The following is a 27,668-nucleotide window of genomic DNA, read 5'->3' as shown; positions in this document are numbered from 1 at the left end:
TTTAAAGTCCTTTGCAATCACTTCCAAGCTTTACTAATACAAGACACCCACCCTCAGCCCAGGCACACTGCTGCACCCCACACCATTCCCCTCACCCCCGTGGCCTGGGCCTGCCTCACGTTAGGTGACAAGGCATTCAAGGTGAAGAAAAACTTACCTATCTTTGAACTTTCCCACCAACACGTTTAAAACAGAGTAGAAACTCCATAAATGTCTATTGAACGTAGATAAACTAGAAATTTAAGTCATGGGCTCAAAAATCAAGCTATTTGATGTGTCATATTAAAATGTTTCAAATATTTAATACTTTATTAACATTTTTCAGTGAAAATGCTGATGATCAATCTAATTAAACCATTCCTAGGAAGCCAGGCTATTAAAAATGAACTCCCCCTCACTGCTTTCCCAACTTTATATGCCCATATTTTAATGTCAATGCCTGTTTCTTAACTATCATAATTTAAATGTTGCCCTATCTGTAACAACTTTAAAATTACTCCACCCTTCTTATTAGGCACAAAATATATTCAAAATATATTAAAGGAAAATGATAATTTCTTAATAAATTACAATTGAGTCTAAGTTGTCATATTCAGGTATTAGAGACAGTGCTTTTAATATCTGGTCAAGTTTTAACAATTGCAGATCTGGCAAACTAATCATAAAGCTTGCTCATAGAACTAGCTCTCAAATATATCACCATTCTCTGCTGTCATTAAAATATTAATATATTTTTTCCATTTTAAGTATTTTCAATATTCTGCTTAGAAGGCTTTTCTTTATTAACAATGACATTCATCATGAATTCTGCATTTCTATGATGCTACAATTTCCCTGCAGGTGTCAACATTCACGTAAATATACTTAAGGGCGCATCAGCTTAAGGCAGCATTTAAAGTGCAAACTTGTAAAACACAGGTCCTCTGTGTTTGAGGCTGAAAGCGTGCCCTAAAATATTTATGTGTCAATAATAATACCAGTTTTATTTTGCCCTGAGGACTTCCAGGAACCCAGTGATGGTTTCTCTTCTGATTCAGTGGTTCTTGGTATGGAAACTCCCTGCTGGTGGTACCGAATATGGTGAATCTACAATGTCGTCCACGATGAGTGCGAACCACTGTTGCCAGTCTTGAGGTGGGCGGAATTCTTGGGGAGGGGCTCCCGCAGGCCACATCACGGCTGGTCCCCGCAGCACGCCTCCCCTGTCACCAGGACCAGGACCCCCGTGGTGGCTGCCTCTCGCACAGTGCGGAGCTGGCCGCATTGTCGGCACAGCTTAAGGTTTCTTTTCCTGACACTGTCACAGTAATTATAGCCTTATTTTCTAACTCTCACCAGGTGACATTTGTAAAAATTACCTCAGATGGCATCATGAAATCCCTGTGCTGTTTATTACCTGACGTCTGGAATCAATTTATTTGTCTCCCATCTCACAGGGCAGAGCTGTTTCTAGGGTTGATGCAATTACCAGGTGGATATGTAGGAAACAGAAATTCCATTGCAGCTAGATTGCTTTTCTCTTTGAAAATTAAGTCTGATAGCTTCATCTTGAGTGACGAAACTAAGACCCATTTTTAAATAATGAAGATTTTATGAACAGTGACTGAAATGGTCGCTTCTCATCTGCTCAAAAATGAATAACGGAAAATTAGCAGACCTATGTCTTTTATCGTATTACTTTAAATGTGAACTTAGTATGAATTGGTTTCACATTTATTTAATTAAATGGAATGCTATAAAGGAAGCATGGAGATTCTGGCACATAATGAGAACTCAAAAGGTTGTATATATTGTACAACACTTGTCTATGTAACCTTATATGAATTTTATATTTACCTGCATTTTATGGGAAACTTGAGCAGCACATGTTTTTTCTTTTTCTTTTTCTTTTTTTTAAATATAAATTTATCTATTTTAATTGGAGGTTAATTACTTTACAATATTGTATTGGTTTTGCCACACATCAACATGAATCCACCACAGGTATACATATGTTCCCCATCATGAACCCTCTTCTCTCCTCCCTCCCTGTACCATCCCTCTGGGCCATCTCAATGCACCAGCCCCAAGCATCCAGTATCACGCATCAAACCTGGACTGGCGATTCGTTTCATATATTACATGTTTCAATGTGTGTGTGTGTGTGTGTGTACATATATATATATAAAGAAAAAATAGCTAATGTCAATGTGTTAGTTTCAGATATACAGCAAAGTGATATAGTTATATATATATGTACACACACACACATATATGTATTCAGTGTATCCCCCTCTTCCCCTTTGGTAACTGTAAGATTGTTTCTAGGTGAGCAGCACTTTTCTGCAGCATAAAAATAAACTTGTTTCTGAAATATAAAGCAATAGTTCTATTTGAAATAAAAATTTCTAAACTTAACATCTTAAATATTATGATTTCCATAAGGAAAGTGTTTGCCTTGGTTGTAATGAGTTCATAAAATGCCGTAAGGAAAATAAGATGGTCTTTGGTCAGCTTACTTCAGATTGGTTTTACAAGAATGTCTGTGTGCAGCAACACAGCTGAGCATCTTACCTGGAAATCTCTCTCTTCAGTAGGGTAGGGGGCTTTTCCAGGTCACAGGGACCTTCACTGTCCCTCACACTCATCACTTCTTCCTCCATCATGGACATTCTGGTGGCCATCTGTTCATTTAGATTGTTTAAAAACTCCTGTGAAGCATGCCTTCCCAAGACTATGCTGCAGTATGGCCTGCTTGTGATAGAAGCATGAACTGTAAAGGCAAGAGGTGTGTGACCTATAAGTGTCATCACAGGCTGTCTGACCCTATGGAATACAAGCTATAGAGAAACAGGCAAAAGGGGGCAATAATGGTGAGTTAAGGCATTCCATATTTAAAACATTTCCTGTAAGGTTGTATTCATCTCGAAAGTTAACAAGTTAGCTGAGAAGCTCCCAAAAGAGCCCAAAATGCCAGCCACACCTACCCAGATCCGGGAACAAGCAGCACCCTCCCCAAAGCCCCAAATCCCACACTCAAGGTCCAGCCCAGACTTTACAGGAAAGAGCCTCCACCCTTCAAATCCACTTGCCAGGCTGTGGGGCTCCTTCAAATTTGAACATGTACTGGGCTTTCTGAAGCAGAAACCCTTAGAGTGGCCAGTCTTGGGAAGGAAATTGTCAGTGTCTTCCCAGGAGGAGCCTGTGATTAACCACAAAATATGCCCATTTCTAGGAATGCACCTTTTAAAAGTTGGCTGATTGCTTGCATTAATTCATATGACCAACCTGCACATCATATTAAAAGGTAGAGATATTACTTTGCCAACAAAGGTCCATCTGGCCAAAATTATGGGTTTTCCAGTCATCATCTATGGATGTGAGAATTGGACAATAAAGAAAGCTAAGCACCAAAGAATTTATGTTTTTGAACTATGGTTTTGGAGAAGACTCTTGAAAGTCCCTTAAACTGCACAAAGCTCAAACCAGTCCATCCTAAGGAAAATCAGTCCTGAGTATTCATTGGAAGGACTGATGCTAAAGATGAAACTCCAATACTTTGGCTGCCTAATGCAAAGAACTGACTCCTTGGGAAAGACCTTGATGCTGGGAAAGATTGAAGGCAGGAGAAGAAGGGGACAACAGAGGATGAAATGGTTGGATGGCATCATCGACTCAATGGACATGAGTTTGAGCAAGCTCCAGGAGTTGGTGATGGACAGGGAGGCCTGCCGTGCTGCAGTCCATGGGGTCGCAAAGAGTTGGACACAACTGGGCAACTGACCTGAACTGAGTTTGTTTGAAAATACATTTGTAGAGGTAAGATAGCTGGCTCATGAGTACACCAAGACAGAGTGGAAACAGAGGAGATGTGGATGGATTGCTGATGCCCGGGGTCACTTTTGAAAGAGATGTAAGGATAATACAGTCCTGCCCCTGAGTTTACAAGTGAGGATGTTGAGACTATACATTTGAACTAACTTGCAGCAGTCACGTGCCTTGTTAAGGGAAGTGTGGGTGCTGGAAGCCAGATCGTGTGATTACAGTCTCACTCTTTTTCAGGAGCCATGAATGTCTTCCTTTAGACCATATCAAAACGAGATAAATAAACAAAGGAATGAATCCATTCAGGCTAGGAATGCAAATTATGTTCTGTACAGTTAATTTCTCGTTGGTATTCTTTAAATGTTTTCTTATTTTTAAACCACTTGAAAAACCAGTTAACAGATACAATTCCTTTTTGTTTGTTTGTTTACATTGCCCTAACCTGGATCAGGGACTTGGTGATGGGCAGGGAGACCTGGCGTGCTGCGATTCATGGGGTCACAAAGAGTTGGACATGACTGAGCAACTGAACTGAACTGAACTGAACTGAACTGAACCTGGATCCAGTGGATCTTAGGACAGATTCTGACGAGACTCCACAAACAGGCATTTTCAGTGAAGCCTGGCAGCTTCATTTGACAAGAAGCTCACTTCCTCTTTGACTTTAGACCGCTGGGCTAGGGCCACAGGGGACTCCTCTTCACTCTCTGCCCCACAGACTCCTGTGCGGACACTCCCAGACATGTGAAAGTTGGGCCTCCCCCTCCCCTTAAAACAGAGCAGGACCCTATGGTTCTTGCCCCCCTCCCCAGCCATGTCCTCAGCCTGCCTTCTGTCTGTAGAAAGACTTTAGCCAAAGAAAAACTTTAATCAAAGGACTGAGAAAAATGCAGAAACAAAGGAAAAGAGTTGAGACCAAACAGTCATTAAGCATAGTCAAGGACCTTTAGTTCCTCTTCAAAGGCTGTTGTATAACATTCTGAGCCACCCCTGTGAGCTGGCTTATGGCTACTGAAACCCCCCAAAGGTGGAAAAGTTAACTACATGATGACTAGACTGTAGCCATGACATAAGCTGGCGTGGTTCCAAGAACTAGCCTCAAAGAAATGGTAGCAAACCCACCCTGGAACTGAAGACTAACTGCACTTAAAACAATCACCAATGACAGATGTGCGGTTTCTGCATGTAGCCTCCTCCTGGTTTATCAAAGCTCTTGCCCCTTGACAGTCGGTGATGGGGAGCTGACCTTTGGACAGGCATCTGCCCTCCCTCTCCCCGCAGGTTGCCGGCCTCTGAAATAAAGCAAACTTTCCTTTATAACATCCTTGCCTCTTTGTTGGCTTTTGAGCATTGACCAGGAGGACCACCACTTCCAGTTACACCCTGAGAGACTTGGTATAAAGATTTGGACTTCAGTTCAGTCAGTCAGTTCAGTCACTCAGTAGTGTCCAACTCTTTGCGACCCCATGAACCGCAACACGCCAGGCCTCCCTGTCCATCACCAGCTCCCTTAGTCCACCCAAACCCATGTCCATTGAGTCGGTGATGCGATCCAACCATCTCATCCTCTGTCATCCCCTTCTCCTCTTGCCCTCAATCTTTCCCAGCATCAGGGTCTTTTCCAATGAGATTTGGACTTGACCTGCTGCAAAACTACAAAAGCACCTTCCTAAAATCAAAAATTAGCTTTAAAAGATAAGCATAAAGAAAGAGACTAAATTAGGATGATCAGGCAATAATAATCTCTTTTTAAATTACTGTAAGAAGCTTTAAAAAGTGTTGGATATTTTGATGGACATATGAAAAGGAACTTTCACCATGGAAAATTTTTTTTTAATTTCTCCCTCTTATTTTGCTTTTAATTACACCCATGGCGGATTCATGTTGATGTATGGCAAAACCAATACAGTATTGTAAAGTAAAATAAAGTAAAATTTAAAAAAAAAAATTTAATGAAATCTAAGATAAAAATGTTGTGCTGTAAGATTTTTCTTAATTATGGTAATCATTAGATTAATTAAATTACTGCTTGTATGATAAGATCTTCATTAATCCATGTGCTAACATCTCCTTAAAAGACTTTCCACAACCAGTTGTGAAGTTAGTCAAAATGCTATAAAGATTAGGTCAAGTATTTGCAATAACTATGTCATTCTCTGTGTTTGAAATTGCTTAAGGGATCCATACCGAGTTAATAACAATTTAAAATGTTTCAATCACCATGTTTGAAGAAGTTATCAAGAGAATTCATTCTGGTACACAAAACTTGTGTGCATTGAAACATGTATAATATCATATATGAAATGAATCGCCAGTCCAGGTTCAATGTATGATACTGAATACTTGGGGCTGGTGCTCTGGGACGACCCAGAGGGATGGTACAGGAAGGGAGGAGGGAGGGGGGTTCAGTATGGGGAACATGTGTATACCTGTGGCGGATTCATGTTGATGTATGGCAAAACCAATACAATATTGTAAAGTAATTAACCTCCAATTAAAGTAAATAAATTTATAAAAACAAGTTTTTTAACTTGTGATTTGAAACAGTAAAAAAGAAAAGCATCCAATCTTTCAAAAATATGTCAGAGGATAAAAGGATCAGAAACTACTGGAGACAAAGAACAAAGAGAAAACTTGAATTCAGGGTCTATGCAACCCCGCAGGCAATGCTTACCTGTAGGTTGAGGACGTGTGTCTTGATGAGCTCATCCTGCCCTGGAGACAGAAAACCAGCTCCCTGAGAGCTCTGGGAAGGCTAGTAGGTTACATGAGAGCCCCCACATAAAGCCAGTTTTCCATAATGGTGACAGCGTCAGTGGGTAGGCCAAGAGAATTAAATAAACTCTGTCACAGGTGGAGGCAAGGAATGCTTTATAAGTCAGGCTTGCCTCAGGTTGAAGCAGCAGAATAAAAGAAAACACCCTGCTGTGTATCATCCTGATCATAATCCTGTACTCAGGAGTTTAGTAACACGTTTACAGTCCCAAAATTATAGCCCCAGATCTACCCACTACTTTTTTATTTTAGACTTCACTGGGGTTTTTTTTTAGTGCAGTTTTAAGTTCACAGCAATTTTGAGTGGAAAGTATAGAGATTTCCCATACACCCTCTGGTCCCACCTACGCTCAGCCTCCTCCATTATCAGCGTCCTCACTGGACATTTGTAACTGTTGATGAACCTACAGTGACGTGTCATGATCACCTAGAGTCCACACTTCACACTTGGGTGGCTCCTGCTATTGTCCATTTTGAGAATTTGTTTCTTTTCTTTTATATTCCCCAGTTTTTTTTTTTATTTTATAGATTCTTCATGTAAGTGATGCCATGAGCACTTGTCTTTCTCTGTCTGACATATTTAACTAAATAGAATGCCCCCCCCAGGTCTCCCATGTTGTTGTAAATGGCAAAAATTCATTCTTTTTAATGGCTAAGTAGTATTTCATTGCATATATGTGTATACACACACACACACACACACACACACACACACACACATTCTTTATCCATCCATCTGTTGATGGACATTTAGGTAGTTTCTGTATTTAGGTAGTTATTGTAAATAGTGCCGCTGTGAATGCATGGGCAGTGGGGTACATGTGTCTTTTCAAATTAGTGTTTTCACTTTTTTCAGACGCGTACCCAACAGTGGAATTGCTGGATGGTGTGCTAGTTCTATTTTTAGTTTTCTGAGAGCCCTCCATACTCTTCGTGACAGTGGCTGTGCCAATTTACATTCCTCTGACAGTGTGAGAGGATTCGCTTTTATCCACTCCCCAGCATTTGCTATTTGTCAATGTTTTAGTGATGGCTGTTCTAAGTGGTGTGAGATGGTACCTCATTGTGGTTTTGATTCTCATTTCTCTTAACTGGTGATCATGAGCATCTTTTCATGGGGCACTGCTGTCTTGACTTGTCCTGAGACTCTAGCCTTTACTTGGCATCATTGGAACAGTTGCCAACACAGTGAAAAAACAAGTGACATATGAATAAGAGTTTTAAATAGTTTTCACCATGTAAGGATTTGGGATACAAACTAGGATCTGTAGGCCATACTTTAGAATCTCTAAAATATGCTATTGTCTAAATATCACCACCAAAATTTATTATACAGATAATGGGATTATGAAAATATTTCCATAAACAGTGAAAGCATATCTGTTGAATCATTACTGTCATTTACTGCAGAATACTCAAGCCTTCTGAAAAGTCATTTGCTATCTGATTCCATTGTCTATATTTATTCTATATTGCTTTATATTCTTGTTGAGAGAGCTGGTATGGACCAACTGAAAACCAGTGATACATCTATATCAAGTGAATTAATACTTGTCTTATTTAACTCCTGAACTAAAATGCACTCATCAAAAAATACTGCCATTTACTTTGAATTTTAAAACCAAAGACTGATGTTTTGGTAATACGTTTTCTTGTTGGATTGTGACTATGTTTGGTTAACCACGTGATCATCATTAAGAGAAACCTTCAGGTCTGGCTCACTGTCAGTGCTTCATGTACCCCGAACCAACAGAAAGGAAACCTTGCTGCCATGCATGTAATTATTTGCCACTGAATTTGTTCAGTACGTCTGTCCAGAAATAACAGAGGTCTTTGTTTACATGGTTATTAACCAGACCCCCAAAGTAGCTAGTGTGTACCATGATTTCGCCAAGTAGCTGCAAGCAAAGTACATTTTATATCTTTACTTTTGTAACTCCGTGACAGTTGTGATTTTCTGTTACTGAATTCAGTTAAGGAAAGTTGTTATTGCAACAGCACAGTTAATGAGTTAGGCAGATTTTCAATAATAATAAAATCTGCCATCAGGTGAATGATAATGTAAGCATCATCCATCAGCTTCCTTGGATATAAAAAACAAAAGAGATATAAATCTAGGGGTGAGATACAATATAGTCCACATATACATCATATTTATGACCATATATAAAGTCAACAGATGATTGTAAATATGGTCTTCACCCCCTGATCTGAATAATTCATGCATCTAAATGTTTATGTTAGCCTCCCTGGCTCTTAAAACTCATATTTCAAACTATTTTAGTTCACCCTTAAAGAAAACAATACAGCACATGCAGAAAAGTAAGTTTTATGTTAATCTTTGCCCAGAAAGATCAGATTAACCCGTCGCTTCCATCACCTAAAATTCTCCACTTCCGCTTGTTCACAGTTGTCTCTCTTCTGGCCTTTTTCCCTTAGAATCTTCGTGCTGCCTTGTCCAGCCCCACAGGCTCTGAAGTAAGACTTCTCAATTCACTCCAGATCCACAATTGCCAGAGTTCCTCCTAAATTTAGTAGGAAACCACTTTCTACCTACAAAATGATGACTCTTTAATCCAAACCCAAAATAACCTTGTAAAGTTTTTAAAGAAGCCCTTTTCACCAGCACCGTTAGTCACTATTCAAAGATCAGTCTTCCTGAAGTCACTCAGTGGTTCGCAGAGGGCATAGCTGCTTATGTTGTATAACTGGGCCATCTGTCCTACAACAGCAACGTGAGAAAGGCCCTCTGTGCCATGTTGCAAGATTGCTTTACGTGCAGAGTTTGCAACAAAGTCTTTCAAACATGACCACCCCAAATCCCACAGAGACGATAAACTCACAAAAGCTCACGGGCCATTAAGAATGCATCCTTCTATGTTACACACTGCAATCGCTCTATAATACGCATGCTCTGGTGCCAGGAACCTCTCTTGAGTGGTGGGTATCTCTGACAATAAATGTGGGGTCACTTGGCTTTTTCTGGAGCCAGGTCATGCATCTGGCTCCTTTTGATCCTGGGGTGGCAGAGACCCCTCTGTGATCTTTCACTCTGCTTTGCTTCTTTTCACTTATAGTCATTATTTTGTGTTTTGTAGAAGTAGGAAGTTCACAGATATTATATATCTCAGAGATATATAATAGCATCACTGCATTCTGAACCACTTATTCTGGGCCTCTGGAATATAAATGACAGCCTCGTCTTTGAACATATTCCCTCATATCATCACGCAGTTCATCGCCCATAAATTATATGAAACTACAAAACTGAGGGAACATGACTTACATTTGTGTCCACCAGAAGGTGATTGGAAAGCTTCACCTTCGCGTAGTTTTATACATGCTCACCAGCACAACAGATGCAAACCGTTAGCACATGTCGTTTCATAAATAAATTTGATGGGAGCGTCCGCCAGTCCCCAGTCAGCGCCAAGACATGAGGAACACAGTGAGGGAAGGCGAGCAGGACAACCCAAGCATGATTTCTGAGTTCCTTTCCATTCAGCCGACAGTTCTTTGAGAGTGACCTTCTGCAAACCTGGGCTTGGGTCATCTTTGAGTGTCTTCCTGGGCAGTGGCCAACTCACCAAGTGCCATCAGGGGTTGATCTCACCGTCCTGACCCAGCTTCCAGGTCCCACGATGCAGGGTTGTCCCTGTAATGAAAGCCTGGCTGTGACCCCGAGGACCCCAGTCATCGCCTGTCGAGTGAAGCCAGCCACCTGGGAAATCTGGCTGTGAGCTCACTGCTGATAGCACACGTCCTCTCCAGACATGCTTCATGAGACTTGATGCCACAGTGATGTGAACACTGATCCCACATCTGCAGGCCAAGTCTGGCTTTCAGAACACCTGTTCTGTTAAATTATGGTCATAACTAGACTTTCCGTTTTATCTGACTCTGGACCCACTTCCCATCCCCCAAAGATAGAGCCTATGAAACCCTTAAACAAGGCACTTTGCTGAATCACAAAATGTTACTTGCTTCTAGGTTGTTGTTTTTTTTTTTAATTTCACCACATTAAAATTTTATTTTCTATTTTATGATTGGACATTAAGCACTTTCCAAAGCCTAATAAATGATTTTATCTTGTTTTTGATGCACAATTCACTAGAGAATATTTTATGAAAATTTTTCAAAAACCCATTCTTGTCTTTTGTCTACTTTATAACTGTCTGAATTTAATGTGGTTAATTTAAAAACCATGAAGTGAAACTATGGTGCAGGCCATAATTCCTTGAATTTCACGGTTCTCTTGGATTCTTTTAAATGGTGCAAGGCTTTATTCAGCTCAATAAACACACAGTGAAGTTCTCCCTTTGTAAAGTTCTGCTCTGGGCTGTGGACACAAAGACGGACATGATGGATTCTTGCCTCCCGACGAAGCCAGGGTGATTCAGGACTCCCCATTCTCATAACCAGAAGCCAGTTACTAAAAATTATAACTAATAATTATTAATAATTTAAGATGTTCTCCCTGCTGAGGTGCTGAAGGGGCTACAAAAGCTATTCTTAGACTCTGCTTGGAGGGCTCAGAGCCGCCAACACAGCAAGGACCCACAGATCCAGAGTCCAGGGGAGGAAGGAGCCCCATGCTGATGGCTGCTTCACTCTGAACTCACGTGCCAGCTCTGGGCAGGAAAGTGTGAAGCAGTTCAGAAGCAGTTCTGCTTCTGAAGATCAAGGAGAGGGATACAGGCCTGCAGGACTGGGGTCAGAGGTGACTTCCACCCCACACAGATTGGGTACCAGAAGGTTGCACCCTGAAAACAAAAATGAACTGAAAGAACATGTATTTGCAGGGCTTAGAGTTCAGCATTAAAATAGCTCAGATTTTGAAATTAGATCCCAGGTGACTGCTACTTCCAGGAGTCTGGCTGGATCAATCGTAAAGATCCTTTGATGGGAAAAAGTAGCCGAGCCTTTCATTTGTTTATTCAAACACTTTTGTATGTGAAATGTGAGTATTGTTGCAGTGGACATAAGGGCTAATATCTCCTCGAGATCCTGATGTCATTCTTTTGCATAAACACCCAGAAATGGAACTGCTGGGTCATATGGTAGTGTTTTGAATATTTTGAAGAATTATAAAATAAAAGTTAAAGAAACACATTCCAGGCTTTTTTGAAATTCTCTGATAAATATCTATCAGAAGGTTGATTATCTTTGAAAAAATCCTTGTCAAGTTATCTCAAAAATTCATCAACGTTTTGATTCAGTTAATATATCATGAGAGGAAAGCAATTTGAGCACCTCTTTTGACTTCCCTGGTGGCTTAGACATGAAAGCATCTGCCTGTAATGCGGGAGACCCGGGTTCAGTCCCTGGGTGAGGAGGATCTCCTGGAGAAGGAAATGGCAACCTGCTCCAGTATTCTTGCCTGGAGAATCCCATGGATGGAGAAGCCTGGTAACAGTCCACGGGGTCGCAAAGAGGCGAACACGACTGAGCGACTTCACTTTGAAGGGCTTCCCTGGTGGTGCCGTGGTAAAGAATCTGCCTGCCAATTCAGGAGACGCAGGTTCAGTCCCTGGGTTGGGAAGATTCTCTAGAGAAGGAAATGGCAACACTCTAGTTTTCTTGCCTGGGAAGTCCCATGAACAGAGGAGCCTGGCAGCTACAGTCCACAGGGTGACAAAGAGTCAGACATGACTGCGTGACAGCATACCAACAGAGCACTTAAGTTAACAATAGTGTTCGTGTTAACGATGCATCAAGACTGGCTCATCAGTCACAACAGCCTCATCTCATCAATGTGAGATGCTAGGAAGAGGAGGAACAGGGTGGGGTGAGGTGAGGGGGTCTATGGAAACTGTCTGCACTTTCTGCTCAGCTTTTCCACAAACCTAAAACCGCTCGGGGGACGACCAAGGACGAGATGGCTGGATGGCATCACGGACTCGATGGACGTGAGTCTGAGTGAAATCCGGGAGTTGGTGATGGACAGGGAGGCCTGGTGTGCTGCGATTCATGGGGTCGCAAAGAGTCGGACACGACTGAGTGACTGAACTGAACTGAACTGAAAACCGCTCTAGGAAATGAAGTTTATTCATCAAAAAATAGGCTTTAAGGGGAAAAGCAAGGCATATTTTACACATGTGTAAAGAAAACCAAGTGAACAAAGAGCTCGCAGGTCAAATGAAACATCTCAGAGCTGAGCAGGCATCTCTCCAGTCTGCAGGTTCACAACTTGAAAGTGAGATTCAAAAGCTCCAGCCAAAACTTCAAATACAGCCTGAGCTACATGAGGAATGCATAATGCAACGTTGCAGAAAATCCACCAAGAGGGAGATTTTCCACTTGGGAATAGAGGAGAAACTTCCCAGAGAGTGTGAGAGTGTCAGCCCTGCCCATCCCCAGGAAGATGCCAGAGACCCGGAGGAGCCATGGTCCTGCTGCTCCCCGTCGAAGCCAGTGTCTCCCAGGAGAAAGGGGCTTCCGCAGGTTGCTTGGCAGCCTGGGAACTGAGAGGAGCCCCAGAAAGCTAAGAAAGCTGTCACGACATGGGGACATGGGCTCTAGCCACAGTGACATTCCCTCTTCCCCAAGCTACTTCCTTCTAGTCTGACGACTGAGGGAGCACACCCAAAGGGTGTCGGTCATAGGGTCATCAGGGCAGGAGGAGGCAGGCTGAGCCTGCCCACCCGCAGCAGGGCACCCTCCCAGACTTTCTCTCCCTAGAAGAAACCTTGACTGACCTCTTTATATTTTAACTGCTGCCAGTTCATGGATGTCCCATTAGCTCTTAGGATAATAGATCATAATTCCTCAGAGAGTGTTTATCAAATGCAGATGATATTTGCTAACTTCTTAGAAATATATCAATTCCACTTTATTGGACTCCCTGGAATTAGTGTGAGTATCAGATAAAAGGTCGACTCTTATGTAAACCATGATTGAAGTTTGGCCTGACCAGGTGGAGACATTTGTGTGCTACAGAACATTTTAGAAATCTGTAACCTTGATATTTATGTCACTAAATTCCGGTGGGTTAAAAACAAATCAAGACAAAACACACACACACACACACACACACACACACACACACACACACATCAAGACAACATCACCCCCAGCTAGGCTTAGTAATACTTTGTTAGTTTTGTACTGAATTCATACATTGATTTGGTGGCATTGCAAACATTTCTTTCCTGTTTGGTAATTTTGTTTTGTTGTTGTTGTTTAGTCCCTAAGTCATATCCAGCTCTTTGTGACACCATGGACTGCAGCACGCAGACATCCCTGTCTTTCACTATGTCTTAGAGTTTGATCAAACTCATGTCCATTGAGTCGGTGATGCCATCCAACCATCTCATCTTCTGTTGTCCCTTCTGCTCCTGCCTTCAATCTTACCCAGCACCAGGATCTTTTCCAGAGAGTCTACTCTTCACATCAGGTGGCCAAAGTATAAGAGCTTCAGCTTCAGTATTAGTCTTTCTAATGAATATTCAGGGTTGATTTCTTTTAGAATTGATCGGTTTGATCTCTTTGTTGTCCAAGGGACTTTCAAGAGTCTTCTCCAGAACCACAGTTCAAAAGCATCAATTCTTCAGCACTCAGCCTTCTTTATGGTCCAACTCTCACATCCATACGTGACTACTGGAAAAACCATAGCTTTGACTAGACAGACCTTTGTCAGCAAAGTGATGTCTCTGGTTTTTAATATGCTGTCTAGTTTTGTCATAGCTTTCCTTCTAAGAAGCAAGTATCTTTGAATTTCATGGCTGCACTCACCATCTGCAGTGATTTTGGAGCCCAAGAAAATACTGTCACTGTTTCCACTTTTTCCCCATCTATTTGCCATGAAGTGGATTGAGACTGGATGCCATGATCTTAGTTTTCTGAGTGTTGAATTTTAAGCCAGCTTTTTCACTCTCCTCTTTGACCTTCACAAGTGGCTGTTTAGATCCTCTTCACTTTCTGCCTTTATTATATGCAGAGTGGTATCATCTGCATATCTGCTGCTGCTGCTAAGTCGCTTCAGTTGTGTCTGACTCTGTGCAACCCCATAGATGGCAGCTCACCAGGCTTCCTCGTCCCTGGGATTCTCCAGGCAAGAACACTGGAGTGGGTTGCCATATCCTTCTCCAATGCATGAAAGTAAAAAGTGAGAGTGAAGTCGCTCAGTCGTGTCTGACTGTTCGCGACCCCATGGACTGCAGCCTACCATGCTCCTCCATCCATGGGATTTTCCAGGCAAGAGTACTGGAGTGGGGTGCCATTTGATATTTCTCCTGGCAATCTTGATTCCAACTTTTGAGTCATCCAGCCCAATGTTTCTCATGATGTACTCTGTATATATGTTAAATAAGCAGGGTGACAATATACAGCCTTGATATACTCCTTTCCCAATTTTGAACCAGTCTGTTGTTCCATGTCTAGTTCTAACTATTGCTTCTTGTCATTCATACAGGTTTCTCAGGAGGCAGGTAGGGTGATCTGGTATTCCCATCTCTTTAAGAATTTTCCAGTTCGCTTTGATTCACAGTCTTAAAAGCTTTACCATAGTCAATGAAGCAGAAGTAGACTTTTTTCTGGAATTCCCTTGCCTTTTTCCGTGATCCAATGGATGCTGGCAATCTGATCTCTCATTCCTCTGCCTTTTCCAAATCCAACTTGCTCATCTGGAAGTTATGGATTCACATACTGCTGAAGCCTAGCTTGAAGGATTTTGAGCATTACCTTGTTAGCATGTAAAATGTGCGCAATTGTATGCAGTTTGAGCATTGCCTTTCTTTGGGATTATAACTAGTTGCTGTTATTTCATTTTGGATAGACTTCTTGAAAGTTTCAAAATTTATGTAGTCAAAATAAGAGTGTTTGCCTTATGGGGAAAATAGAAGAAAAGAAGGAAGGAGAAGACAATATGTAATTCATGGCATGTCTGTATTTGTGGTCATGAGGTGAGGCTCTAGAAGGATTTATATCAAAGATGAGCTGTGCTCAACTTTGAATGTTGGAATGCCATTTCATCATTTTATCTTTATTGCTCATCTTTATATCCTAGCATTTTTATGGTTGAAGCAATGAAAAAATTAGGTAACTACTATATTCAAACTTCTCCTTGTCTGTTTTCCTTAATATCTATACTCTTAACTGAGTTTTCAAATCACAAATGTAAGATATGAATGAAGGAAGGACAGAATGTATATGATAGAAATTGAGTATTTTGGAGTGTGGGGGCAAAGTCGAGCTGTCTCCAAGCCCATCTCTCAGGAGGTCTGAGTCCACGTCAAGGGCGTCAGCGTGAGGCTATGGGGACACTGGGGACCACCAGCTGATCTGTGCCCTAGAAATATGTACTTGTGCATATTTTGTACTTGTACTTGTTAATTGTTTTTGGAACAATCGAGAGGGAGAAAACAATTTGGTGTGTTGAATCTACACTTAGGCAACAAAAAATAGTTTGTCATTATCTCTTGAGAAGTTTGTTAGTCAAATTGAATGCCAGGCTTATACTATAATCAGCAAGGACTTAAATTAGCCACATAATTTAGATCATTGTTTTTTTAATGAAAATAACATAATTCCCACACATAACAATGCTTTATTTAACTGATTTTGGTAACTGAAAGAGTTCCACAAAAGTGAAATCTCTAGGTAACTAAAATGTGTTCTTTAACAGCAAAATCTGTGTCACTTTAACCATTTAGTATCTGCTTTCTATTCTGTTACAAGCTTCCCTGTTGTACTATTTAAATCAGTAAGCATAAACATAATTCCAGTGTTTCAGGATGACTGAGAACCATTGATGTTAGTATGAAAATGCCTGCTGCTGCTGCTGCTGCTAAGTCGCTTCAGTTATGTCCAACTTTGTGCGACTCCATAGATGGCAGCCCACCAGGCTCTGCCGTCCTGGGATTCTCCAGGCAAGAACACTGGAGTGGGTTGCCATTTCCTTCTCCAATGCATGAAAGTGAAAAGTTAAAGGGAAGCTGCTCAGTTGTGTCCAACTCTCAGCGACCCCATGGACTGCAGCCCACCAGGCTCCTCTGTCCATGGGATTTTCCAGGCAAGAGTACTGGCGTGGGGTGCCATTGCCTTCTCCAATGAAAACGTCTAATGAACTTCAAACAATTCTGACATCCACAATGAGAATACAGAGGACACGGCTCAAAATGGTTGTGCTGCTTTACAAATTCCTATGACCCTGTTCTGATTAAGACCCTGTTAAGACCCTGTCCCTGTCCTTAACTGTTTCCTCCCCGGGTTTTAACATTTCTTAGTATGCATACCTAGCATGCATGAGTACTAAGTCACCTCAGTCATGTCTGACTCTTTACGACCCTCTGTACTAGCAGCCGTATCTTAATTTGCTAATTCCACTTTACTATGTTATATTGTTTAACATCTAAAAATTGTAACTCCCTGGAAAGCACCTTTGCTTGAGTGAGGTGGATCATGTGCCTCCCCCTACTTGACAAGGGGGTCTTCTGTTCCAACAGCCTGATCCTGGTGCCCTTGCTCCGGAGTCACACTCAGCGTGGGCATCTCCTTTGCTGAGTCACAGCCAATTCTAAAGTGACATGGAGGCACCTTACTGAAACCTAAGGTCATGATTTCTGAGTGCACGCAGACCCTCCCAGCTGCTCCTCTCCCTGCCATGCTCCTCTCCCTGCCGTGCTCCTCTCCAGGGCGTCCTGATGCTGCTCTCCATCAGCAGAGGTGCGGTCATGCGCCTGCAGCGCCGCCTCCCTCCTGCTGTATTTCAGGGACACACAGGTCCTCGCTCGACCAGTTGACTGACCTGGCTGAACGCACTGGAAGATGTGCTTTATCTTTCTCAAGATTTTGTTAATCTTTACATAACTGTTCACCACATTGCTGTGTGTCTGTCCTGCCTTCTTGGGCTACTCATCCTGGGAGGGTCCCTTTGATCTTCCCATTGGTGAGTCTCTTCATGAGTAAAGTCTCCTGACTTTTCACCAGCATCCCCAAGTCCTGAGTCATTTGGCTTCCCAACCAGTGTTGATGTCTTTGATTTTAAAGCTCACACTCAGAGACCAGGATTTGAAGATACCCAAATACACTGGAATCACCATTTCCAGAAAGTGACCCTCAGCTCTTCGACCTTGGAAATAAGCAAGAATCCTCACCCAGCCTTGAAGGCCAGGCCATGATGACCCACTGTCTGGAGTCAAAAAATTCCTCCCAACTTTCCCTCCTCCCTTCTTTCCCTCCTCCCTTCCTCTTACCATCATAAAAGGAGGACACAGGACAACTACACATACTATTATGGGGCCACCTGTTCTCATCCTTCCACCCATCAATGGATGGGTCATCGTTTGTTTCCCTGGTGGTTCAGTGGTAAACAACCCATGTGCCAGTGCAGGAGACACAGGAGATGCAGGTTCAATCCCAAGGTCTGGAAGATCCCCTGGAGGAGGAAATGGCTACCCACTCCAGTACTCTTGTCTGGGAAATCCCATGGGCAGAGGAGCCTGGCAGGCTACATTCCATGGGTTTGCAAAGAGTCAGACACAATTGAGCAACTAACACTGTTTCTTTTCTTTAGCTTCTGAAGGCTCAGCCAGCTTGTGCTGCAGCAACAGTGCTGACTTGTTTGGGAGCAAAAGAGGTTAAGAATCAACTCCTATAAAACACATTAAACCCAAAGCCTAGAGCCCTGAGGGGGTGCTGACTGCCAGGAGTGGGGATTAGGGTTCGGTCTCAGGGACACTATGCAAATTAGGTTCACAGTGATCAACTGGGACATTCTGGAATTTATGGCTGTTTAGTATATTAGCATCTAACAGTCCCCTTGCTGCACCACAGAAAAGTATTTCCCCTAGAGATGTAATTATGAGAAATTGTAACCATAGCTGTACAAGCACAAAAACATTAAAGTATGAATTTTAAAAGTCAGCACAGGTCACCTTCACATTGTGTCATCATTAAAACTTAAACAGCCAGGTACGTTTTTTTTAAACATAATGAGTCATTCAGTGAGGCAGGATGTATAAATTCTGGAAATCTGCTCTAGAAAGTAGCACCTATAGTTAACAGTGCTGTGCTGCATGGGCTTCTGAGGTGGTGGAGTGGTAAAGAACCACCTGCAGTGCAGAAGGCACAGGCTTGATCCCTGGGTCAGAACGACCAGTCCGCTCCAGTATGCTGACCTGGAGAATTCCATGGACAGAGGAGCCTGGGGTTGCAGCGTGGGGCACAACTGGTTGAGCATGCACGCACACCCTTTGATGCACTCACTGTACACTTACATGTTTGTTAAAAGGTGGACCTCATGTTAAATGTTCTTATTACACAAATCAAAACAAAGAAAACCCACTAACTCTGCTGGCCAAGTTTTGGTTTCAGTGTTGCTCATAAAAGTTCCTTCATTCACTCAAGTATTTGTTGAGAACCTCTACTTTATATGCAGAGGTTTGCCTGGTGGCTCAGAGGTTTAAGCGTCTGCCTTCAATGCAGGAGGCCCAGGTTCGATCCCTGGGTTGAGAAGATCCCCTGGAGAAGGAAATGGCAACCCACTCCAGTATTCTTGCCTGGAGAATCCCATGGACAGAGGAACCTGAGCGGGCTACAGTCCACGGGGTTGCAAAGAGTCGGACACGACTAAGTGACTTCACTTCAATTCTACTTTATATAATTCCCTAAGCTTTTGTGCTTTCACTTGCTTTTCATTCTTATTTCAAGTTGTCAGAAAACATTTATTCATTCATCCAGCAAATATTTCTTAAAATATCTCCTTGTTGCATGCAACTAACCTAATTGGTCATATGCTCTTGCATTTTTTTTATGTCAAATATATTCATTCAGCAAATACTTTTTGAGCCATACTCCATAATATATTGTGTTATAGGGTACAAAAAGCAAAGATAAATCAAACCCTTTCTCTGTTCTAAAGGCTGACTAGTGTAGAAGGGTGACATTTACGCGAAGACCTATGAAGAACATTTGTCTCTGCACAGTTTTATAGATGCGCTGAGGCCAGGAGGAACCTGCTCAGGCGTGGCTGTGGGCTGTGATCTGCTTGGTCACAGAGCTGAGGGCATTGAGTGATAGGAGATAAGACTGGGTTTGTAGGGGGGTTTACGATGGAAACAGCCCTGTCCCCATAGATAGGGAGCACTGCTGGGTGTCTTTATCAGAAAGGGACAGAGTGAGCATTATGCTTCTGCCGCATGATGTCTGTCCCACTGGAGCAAGCTGAGTTGAGTTCTAGGGGCTGGTCGGGAGGCTGTTGGTGCAGCCCTGGTGGGAGGAGATGGAGCCTAACCTGGGAGGAGGAAGTGGGGGAGAGGGCGGGGCACAGAGACGCAGATCCTCGGCACAAGTGCCCACCTGTGCCGCTTTGGGGTAGAAAATCTGGGTGAGTAACCTGGGGGGAGGAAGATCAATTTAGTTCTGAACATACCAAGACTGTGGCAGGTTAACATGCACACACTACCATATATAAAATAGATAACCAGCAAGGACCTACTGTGTAACACAGGGAATTCTACTCAATGTCTTACAGTAACCTATAATGGAAGAGAATGTAAAAAAAACCTGTGTGTGTGTGTGTGTGTGTGTGTGTGTGTGTATAGTTGAATCACTTTGCTATACACCTGAAACTTAACACTGTAAATAGCTCTAGTTCACAAATCATATATATGTATGTACATGAAATTTATACACATATGTATGTGTGCATATAAAGACTGTAACAGTTGTGAGTCGGCCAGGCAGATGCAGCTCATCATGTCTTGCTGTGTGCAGGAGATAGATGTTGATCAGATGCAGTGGGAAAGATGGAAACCATGTAACTAAATTCTGTGGGAAATGGTTGCAGTGGTGTGACTCTAATTCAGACAGTCCACAGTATCCGTTACGGCCGACGTGCTAGCTCTAGACCTGCACACACCTGCCAACAGCGTGTTCCTATAAACCAAAGCTTCCTGAACCCCCCACACCTGTCTCTGACTCTTCTCAAAGCCACACCCAATTGTCAGGACCAGTGTTTAGATGCCACCCTTCCTGTCCCGCACTCAGCAGACCCGATCCATTCAGAGAAATGTTCTGTTGGTTTTACCTCAGATGTGTGTTGTCTCCACGAAGCTGACTTTGCAAAGGCGGTCCCGTCTGCCTCTGCACTCTTCCCTCCTGGCAGTTAGTGATGTTTCCCCTCCTGACATCCGTCCTGAACACAGAAGCCAGGGGTCCCTCAGACCTTCCATCATGTGATGCCACGCCCCTGCTGAAACCCTTGCACAATGGTTTTCCTGGCTCTTGGAATAAAATTACCTCCTCTCAGCTCAGGCTCCTTTCCCCCTGCCCCATCCCCAGCTCCCAGCTTCCCTCCTTCCCCCGTGTGTCAAGGCCATGTCTGCGTGGCAGTGTCGTGGCTGGTCTATTATCCGCTCTGGTCTTAGTGAGAACATGTGTTTAGAGAGATCCTCCTTGGGTGCCCTGTCGGCAGTCACACCCCAAGCCCTCCCCAGGACCCCCGTTTGTCATCCTCCTGTTCCTTTAGAGGATGTGCACTGCTGCCAACTTCTGCTGGAGATGCCCTTGCCCCTCCCTTGTTCATTCCTGAGCACAGACTCTGAGCATCTAGAAAAATGCATGAACTCTAGCCTCTACATGAGTCCTTGCCTGTATGACTGAACATATAGAAGTCTGTTTTATACCATACTATATATTATACTTTTACTAGAAATCAATCTAACAAGCAAATAAAGTAACAGGAACAAATAAGTTGACTGCTAGATTTTAGTGTCGAATGTTAAACAGTATTAAATATTCAGTAGTAGATTATATAAAAAGTGTATGAATATATATACACAAATGATCAATCTTAAATATACAACTGCTTAACTATTCTAACATCATAACTAGCTTGCACTCAGAACAACAGGTCATCACAGCTTCAGCCCAGCATCTGGGCAGGCGAGGGATAGAGCTGGAGCTTTGGAGCATGACTTCCACCCACCAAGGGATTCTGGGCCCAAGGTGGGCTTCTCTGGGGTCACACGCCACGTGGTGTGGATGCCACCTGGAGGACTTCGTTAGTGTGCCCTCCCAGTGTGGGCCCACCAGGCATTCAGTAAGAGCTCTAGTCTGTCTTCATGCCTTAGCCACTGCTCTTCTTTCTCCATGTAACTTAATAAGACTCTCCTTTATATTATCAGGTCACCAATTCTAGATTTAAATATTTAAAATATTATGGTAGAGAAAGCACAGTTAAAGAGGGGTGTATCCATGGCAGATTCATGTTGATGTGTAGCAAAACCAATACAATATTGTAAAGTAAAAAAAAATAATAATCATAATAAATAAATAAATAAATAAAAATTTTAAAAAAGAAGGATGTGACACGGGAACTGAGTTTTTGTCCTTCCTTACAGACAGAGACAAAACCACTCTTCTTGAGCTTTCCTTTGAAACTTTATCCTGTATTTATGTTTTTTGCCTCATCATTTGTGCCTCATATAGCACAAAGCAAATTTTATAAATCCACTCTATCATGTTGCTAAATGTACAAGCTTAGTGGCTCATTTCCTCTTGGAAAAGGAAAAGTATTTTTTAAAAACTTAAGCCCACCATTGTACTCCATTGGCCAAAGAGTCCGTTGCACTTTTTCTGTAAGCCATTTTCATGGTGTGGAGGCCACAAAGTCCCAGGATCTGCCATCTACACGCTGGAGTCAGGAAAGCCAGGGGTGCCATTCAGTCCAAGTTCAAAGGCCTGAGAATCAAGGGCCAGCAGTGTAGGTCATGGCCCAAGTCCAGGAGCCCCCGAACCAGAGTTTGGATGTCCAAGGGCAGGAGATGGACAGCCCAGGTCATGCAGAGGGAGGGAGTTACCCTCCTTCCTCCACCTTCTGGCTCTGTGCAGCCCTTAGTGGGCCGGGTGATGCCCACACACATTGGGGAGGATCATCTTCAGTAAAACATCCTCACAGACCCACTCCAAAATAATATTTTCCCAGCTGTTTGGGCATCCCAGTCAAGCTGACACATAAAGTCAACCTTCACACCATCAAAGCACATGAACCTGATGATTGAGGTAGCTTCTGCCTTGAGCACCACAGCACAAGGGAAAGCGAGATTATGAGGAGTGCAGTCCTCCTGGCGGCCTCATGCAAAGACTGGTGTCAAGAAGAGTCGATGGGCTAAAGTTCCACTTACAAAGCAGAGACTCTGAAGATGCAGTCTGGGTGTGTGAACTTCCCCACAGCACCCAGTTCTGCCTGTGGACCAGGACTGGCGGCCCCTGCGAGGCTCCAGGAAGCAGCAGCTCTGATGGCTCTCGTGTGTCCTCCACGACGAGGCCAGACATCAGAGGAATGGGTGAAGCTCAGAACGTGAACGTAAAACCAGATAAACTGGAAAGGAAACAGAACCTCCCTGCTCCAGGCCCTCAGGCTCTGAGCAAAGGAGACGCAGGAAGGAGGCGGATTAATCCAGCCATGTTGCAGTCCATGGGGTCGCGAAGAGTCGGACACGACTGAGCGACTTCACTTTCACTTTTCCCTTTCATGCATTGGAGAAGGAAATGGCAACCCACTCCAGTATTCTTGCCTGGAGAATCCCAGGGATGGGGGAGCCTGGTGCGCTGCCGTCTGTGGGGTTTCACAGAGTCAGACATGACTAAAACGACTTAGCAGCAGCAGCAGCAAACATTTTCTTATAGCTAGTTGTCCTGTGAGCTTGTGTGAGGCCTCTCAGCACACAGAATGTCTTTCTTGTCAGTCATACTCTCGCCTCTTCAGTTTTTCACTTTCTGCCACCTAACATTACAAATATATTCAATGTTTTTCTGTAGAAATTCTTTGTGTGATTCTAGTACTTGTTGTTCAGTCACTAAGTCATGTCCAACTCTTTGTGACACAATGGACTGCAGCGTGCCAGGCTTCCCTGTCCTTTGTTGTCTCCTGGAGTTTGCTCAAACTCATGTCCATTGGGGCAAGGCTGCTATCTAACCATCTCAACCTCTGCTTCCCCCTTCTCCTTTTGCCTTCAAGCTTCCCAGCATCAGGGTCTTTTCCAGTGATTCAGTTCATCATATCAGGTGGCCAAAGTAATGGAGCTTTAGCTTCAGCATCGGTTCTTCCAATGAATATTCAGGGTTGATTTCCTTTAGGATCGACTGGTTTGATCTCCTTGCTGTCCAAGGGACTCTCTAGAGTCTTCTCCAGCACCACAATTCAAAAACATTTTTCTGTAGAAATTCTTTGTGCAAGTCTAGTACTTATGAAAGGTTTATTTGAAGAAGTCAGAATACTTTTAGTTTCTAGCCTTTTGTATAAGATATACAAAATATACATTATAAAATATATTTTGTACATTCAAAGGGGTAGATCTGATGAATCTCAGATTCTTTCACCTCTAAAATTCTGATTAAGCTATCAGAATTATGGGGTGAAAGAATGGAATAAAAAGGAATAGGACATAGAAAACAGATATTCACAATGTTTTCTATCGTTTTCCATACTGTATAGTAATTTATATGCTGTCCGAGTAGCTTTGTTGGAAGAATTATCTTGAGTCTGCACCATAAATCACCTTTTGGAGATATTTATATCCCCTTCATAAATCTCTAAAAACCACCATAATTGACAGCTATTAAAGATACATTATTCATGGAAATTGTCAGACACAGGGAAATGTTTTCTTTCACTAAATTATCCTTAAATTGACTTGACCAGTTTGATTTTAAGCTACTAAAAGCCAGGAAAATTACAATTCCATCAAGTTTTAAGATGCAAAGTAAAAATTGCTTGATTCTGACAAATGAAATATATCACAACCATTAAATTTTGATATTTCAAAGGAAAACAAAGATATAAAGGTTAGCACAATGTGTTTTGCAATGTGTTTTGCAATTCAGTGGGAACAGAAGTATTTTTCCAAGTGATACAGAAACCCTGTTTCGGCCCCTGCCCTCGCCCATCAGCTGAGGGTCTGGCCTCCACATAGGGTGAAAGGGAGAAGGGGCACCATCTCTTTTTTTTTCCATTTATGCAGCACCTTATTTGTTCCAAGTGTGGCCACGAACCAGAAAGCACATCACCTTAGAATGTTCTGGAGGTGTTGCTTTCTTTTTTTACATTTTTCCTGCAGTTCGGAGAGAATTCATATGCCTTCACTGCCCACTCAGTTTGACTCCTTAGCAAAATTAAGCCTCATAAATTCTACTGCAATCGCTGTGTACAGATGTTTCCCAGTCCTGGATAAAGTGCAGTCCCTTACTGAAGGAAAAAATAAAATCCAAACCACTGGGAATCTTTCTAGAACCCCACCTAGAGAAATACTGACTTCTAAAACTTGGTTCTCCAAGTTGAAGTTGTTGCCACAGTAGAATTTTTATTATTTTTGGTTATCATAAAAATAAACACCACATCATTGCTAATGAATGCTAGGAACCCAAGGTGAAAAGGCAGTTCCTTCCTCAGTGAGTTCACAGATTTCTCAAGAAACTAAAAGCAAAATTTGTCCTTCACGGGTACTAAGTTGCTTTTTATCGTGATTTCGTTAAGCTTACACCTGATACTCCAATACTGTCTGAGGTTGAACAAGGTGAGAGGGTTCCTGCCGTCCCCTCCTGCATGCTTCCCAGCCTTCAGTGTGTGCTGCTCAGAATGGCTTTCTATCCATGACGATGTGTGAGCCTGAACCTTTCATGCACTATTATCTGTGCACTTTAAGTCCAGTCTTTAAGATAATGTTCAGCTGAAAGTTCTATTTGTGGTTTCTCAAAGTTCCACTCCAAGTTGATTACAATTACCTGAGGACATTGTGTTGGCAGTGGTGGTGGTGGTGTTTAATTGCTCAGTCATGTCTGATTCTCTTGCAACTACCATGGACTGCAGCCTACCAGGCTTCTCTGTCCATGGGATTTCCCAGGCAAAATACTGGAGTGGGTTGCCATTTCCTTTTCTGGGGGATCCTCCCAACCCAGGGTTCAGACAGAAACCATATTTCCTTCTTGCCAGGCAGATTCTTTACCACTGAGCCACCTGGACATTTGGAAAACTATAAATTTTCGGACCCATCATCAAAGCTCTGATTCATGGGCCTGGGGTGGAGCCATCTCAATAATCATTTTCATTCTCTAAGCAATAATCACATATTTGTTAATTTTTACCACTTAACATGCTTGTGAAAATACTAAAATTAATAGAGGCTTGAATCAATTGATGATGCATGTGGCTACAAATGAGCAGAATCTTGAATAACAGTGGCTTAAATGTGCACAGAATTCAATTTTCTCACAGATGGTGAAGTCAAGTGACAGAGTGGTTAGGGCTGCAGATGTTATGTAACATCATCCACTCTCAGACTTTCTTTTGTCCTGTCTATACTGCCTTCTCTAACATAAAGATTTCATCCTCACAGTCCCAAGATGGCTGCTGTACTTCCATGCATCAGGACTATGTTCCAGGCAGGAGGGAGAGATGGGACTAAGAGCAAAGATAATACGTCATCTATATCTGGTATTTTTAAAAGTTTTTCCAGAAAATTCACAAAGTGGTTTATACTCATGTCTCATTGGCCAAGAATTTGTCAAACTGTTACCACTGGAGAAGGGAATAGCTACCCACCCCAATATTCTTGCCTGGAGAATCCCATAGACAGAGGAGCCTGGTGGGTTACAGTCCATGGGGTCATAAAGAAACACAACTGAGTGACTAACACTCACACTTTTACATCTTAATAAGAAAGAAGTTAGGAAATAATGGTGTTTGAACTGGGAACATTGGAAACCAGAAGAAAAATTGAGTTTCTGTAGTTAAGATATAAAGGGAGAATGATTGTCGGGTGGACAAATTCCTTCCCAAAGGGATACAAGTTCTTAAAATGTCCAGGCTAAGTCCACATGGGACCAAAAGGCATGTGCCTGCCTTTCAGTCGGAGGGCTCGAGAGTCATGAGCTTCATGGAGCCAAAAAATGTCTTCTGCTCTGGACACTGCAGACCTTCCCAAAATACATAGAAGACCTTCTCTTTGTAGTTATGACCTGCCTCGCACCATAAAATATGGCCTATATGAGGCATCCGGAGTTAAAATCATCCCATCCTAAGAGTCAGGCAGGGAGGGAGCAGACAGGCCAATGCTGACTTGCTCAGAGGATGGAAGTTTATGGGTGAAAAAGCAGCTGTTAATGAGCATTGTACTGCTCATCTGATGTAAGCAAAGACTGTGAAAAGTGAGAAGAACCCATGATGCAAAGCAATAAAAAGACTTGATTATATAAACTGTTATAGAAATGTTCCCATGCACCTTTCGTCATATTAATAGTAATTAAATCCCCATTGGGGTTAATAGGAACAGGAAATGTTATAAAACCACATTGACAACTTGCCATATTCTGACTGATGGTTATTCTAAATAATAGGCTGGATTATTTTTGTAACTTTAACCTCACAGCACCTTTAAATAGCTTCATGATTATGTGTTGACACACCTTTTCTTTTCTAGGACTCTTTCTGAAATTGTAGGTGTGAAAATATGAACTATAATCAATAGCCACATTATCGGGGGCTTGACTGCTTCTCCAACCAGGCTTGTAGAGATGAGAAAATTCTTTTTCTTGCTTGTAATCCTTTCAGGTAATCCTTTAACACTTAAGGGAAGACAAGGAGATGGAAAAGTTAGTTTGAAAATCTTCCTATACTAAAAAAAAATGTTTAACAATTAAAGAGACTTGGCACCCTCCTCTTCATATAAAGTTATTTCTCAGAGGAGCAAGGCTCATGCAGGCAGGGCAGTTATGGTGATCAAAAGGAAACACAACAAATTTGAAAAATAAATTCAAACAGGGAAATAGACAAGACCACTTATTTACCAATTTTCCTTCCTGATGGCAGAAGTAAAAAGCTTTTCATTTGTCATTGTTTGCATTCCTCAGAAAGCTCTTGCCCAATGAAGTTAAGTGATCAGCCAAGTCATAGATTGTATTTTGATTCTAAACAACCCACCTGAAGTTTCAAGTCCAGTCCTGTGGAAATCAGACTATGATTCCATGTTGTACAGTGCTCTTCAGGAGCTGCTGATGGTTTAGGGCCCCTTCTTTCTTGCAGCTGATTATTCTGCAGTAGTTTGTGTCTGAGGATGCCAAGGCTCGCAGGTTTCTGTCAAAAAATTTGG

Source organism: Ovis aries, chromosome 26, assembly GCF_016772045.2.
Source record: "Ovis aries strain OAR_USU_Benz2616 breed Rambouillet chromosome 26, ARS-UI_Ramb_v3.0, whole genome shotgun sequence".
Classification (NCBI taxonomy): Eukaryota; Metazoa; Chordata; class Mammalia; order Artiodactyla; family Bovidae; genus Ovis; species Ovis aries.
The sequence above is the reverse complement of the archived record's forward strand: the minus strand, read 5'-3'. Positions refer to the sequence as shown.